Genomic DNA, 3,231 nt, shown 5'->3' with positions numbered 1-3,231 from the left:
TCTGATGGTGACCTCGTGCCTTATTGACAAGAACGCAAACTTACATGTTATTAGGTACTCTAAATGTAAACAAATGATGCCTTTACAAAGATGTGATTAATTGAACAATGCTTTTAATATTCACATTTTTTCTGTAGTTAACTCAAAATACATTTTGATAACTGAAGTTTTTTTAATTTTTAATACCTACCTTAGATCCTTTTCAAGTTGTATTACTATCAACATAGAACTGGACAATTTGTTTACTTTATAGAAATGCCTTTTTAACACAAAATGGACACAAACACTCTTTTACAAACTCATATAGACTACATCATAAACATACTTGTTTCCATATTAACACTTTTGAAACAGGCCAACTTAAAATATATATATATATAATTGACAAATTCATTCATTTTCATTCATTTTTTATTTATCTCCTTCATTGATGTGCATTTTTGATCAATAGACAATTAAACTTTAGCAACTAAACACATATTTACACACCTATGCTTGAGAATGAACAGGATGAAGAAAATGTTATATTTTCTGCCCCCTTCAACATAAGTAGTCTTACTTAATGGATAGCCCAGAATGATATTATACAGCTCACGTTTTTGTAAAATAAAACAGCCACCATGTCAACTTAGTGTTACTGTATTAGAGTCAATATTTCAATTATTTCTGGTAACATTACACCTGTTTGCGCTTTTATTTCACTTGGCGTGTTTTATTAGTACCTCAATTTACAAGCTTAATTGTGTCAAGCTCTTATCTCAAATCAACATCTGCCATTGAAATTAATTTTGCTTTCTACCCCCCAACCCTCAAGCACAATTTTAACATTAAAAAACATGATTTTTACAAAGAAAAACTTTCGCACAAATATTGTATAAAACAATACAATAGAATGTACTAACTACAGTAGTTTAATGAAATAATGTCATAATAATGTACAGCCTTTACCTTGCAGAGTGGATTTCTACAGTATCTCCTTCCAGTTGCTTTTTATGTCAAACACACCATCAGCAGCTTTTCATAGATTAATGCCTACTGTTTAGATATTTTAACATCCTTGGCTGGCGTTGGACTCATTCTGTTTCAGAATGGTGCAGACTAGCAGTGCTACGCTCAAATTGCGTCACCAATTTGGCAACACCCACTGTCATATTTTTGCTTATTATTTTTAATACAATAGATGTAATCTGCTTATTCTCAGCCCTGTCCTTCACACTCACCTTCTTCATTCCCATGGTTAGAAAAAACAAGTTCAGTCAATATTTAGCTACTCGGATCTTAAAAGGGTTCACTGTGACATTTGCTGTGCCAAGTAATGGCAGCGATGCTTGTAACTCAAATTTTTAATTTAAAGCATAACAATGAGCTCTTATCTCAAAACACTCTTAAGTACACTGAAAGAGTATTTTTAGAACGTGCCACAGGCTGTTAAAAAAAAAACGACTTTAGACCTCCAATCTTGTGACCATTCCAACTTTTATTACTTTCAGAACGCGAAATCATTTATTTGTCTTAGGTCAGTGATTCTCAAATTCCATGTAGTGGTACGCCGAAGAATCAATTAAGTACTCAAACACAGTGTTACTGTTCAAACTGTGTGTAATGACACAGAGGCCATACTTGTTAAATAAAACCTTTGCCTTGTTTTTAATGAATACTTAGACCTTATACACTACTTTATTCTAATGTTAGTCATTATGGTGGCACTTGGAGAGCCAATTAAATGTTTTCTGAGGTGGTACTTGGTGAAAAAAGTTTGAGAAACACTGGTCTAAGTAGTGTTATTGTAGCAAATGAGCAGTCAAAAAAAAAAATCATAACAGCCAAGCATCTACCAAAATAGCTCATTATTAAACACATTAAAGTGAATAAAAGATGTTAAAGCTGTTAAGTCAAACAATACAAAATAAATTAAAACATTCATGAAGTACATATACACTATATTGCCAAATGTATTTGGCCACCTGCCTTGACTCACATATGAACTTGAAGTGCCATCCCATTCCTAACCCATAGGGTTCTATATGATATCGGTCCACCTTTTGCAGCTATTACAGCTTCAACTCTTCTGGAAAGGCTGTCCACAAGGTTGCGGAGAGTGTTTGTAGGCATTTTCCACCATTCTTCCAAAAGTGCATCGGTGAGGTCACACACTGATGTGGATCGAGAAGGCCTGGCTCTCAGTCTCCGTTCTAATTCATCCCAAAGGTGTTCTGTCGGGTTCAGGTCAGGACTCTGTGCAGGCCAGTCAAGTTCATTCACACCAGACTCTGGCATCCAGGTATTTTATGGACCTTGCTTTGTGCACTGGTGCAAAGTCATGTTGGAAGAGGAAGGGATCCGCGCCAAACTGTTCCCACAAGGTTGGGAGCATGGAAATGTCCAAAATGTTTTGGTATCCTGTAGCATTCAAATTTCCTTTCACTGGAACTAAGGGTCCAAGCCCAACTCCTGAAAAACAACCTCAGACCATAATTCCTCCGCTGACCCCTCTCTTGTCAGTTTACGTGGCCTACCACTTGGTGGCTGAGTTGCTGTTGTTCCCAAACTCTCCCATTTTCTTATAATAAAGCCAACAGTTGACTTTGGAATATTTAGGAAATTTCACGACTGGATTTGTTGCACAAGTGGCATCCTATGACAGTTCCACGCTGGAAATCACTGAGAGCGGCCCATTCTTTCACAAATGTTTTTAGAAACAGTCTCCATGACGAAAGAGGTGATTCTCATCATATGGATGGGTGGCCAAATACTTTTGGCAATATGTATATATGCAAAATAAAACACATTTTAAATAAATTATATTTAATATCAATTAATCCGATTTAAAATGATATTTTTTTGGACAGTACTATATACAATAACTGAATAGAATAAAATACACTGAATGTGACAGGGGATGAAAGGAAGTGACGTCACGCAGCCGTTAGGGGTCTCTCCGTCCTTGTTGGGTTTCGGTTTTGTTTTCTTAAGTTTCGTTTTGTGAGCGTGCAGTCACCGCCTGGACAGAGGCTTGTAGACACACACAGCCATGATGATCATCAGCAGCAGGAGGACGCCGAGGACACTTCCGAGCGTGACTGACACACACACACACACACACACACACAGACACACACACACACCCACACAGACACACACACCCACGTCATTCATGTGATAGATAAGGTGTGGTCCCCCAGCGGCGAAAACCCACATCGCCCATTTCTTACCTAAATTCTGCTTGAATAA

This window comes from Nerophis lumbriciformis, linkage group LG12 (genome assembly GCF_033978685.3).
Source record: "Nerophis lumbriciformis linkage group LG12, RoL_Nlum_v2.1, whole genome shotgun sequence".
Lineage (NCBI taxonomy): Eukaryota > Metazoa > Chordata > Actinopteri > Syngnathiformes > Syngnathidae > Nerophis > Nerophis lumbriciformis.
Note: the sequence above shows the minus strand (reverse complement) of the source record.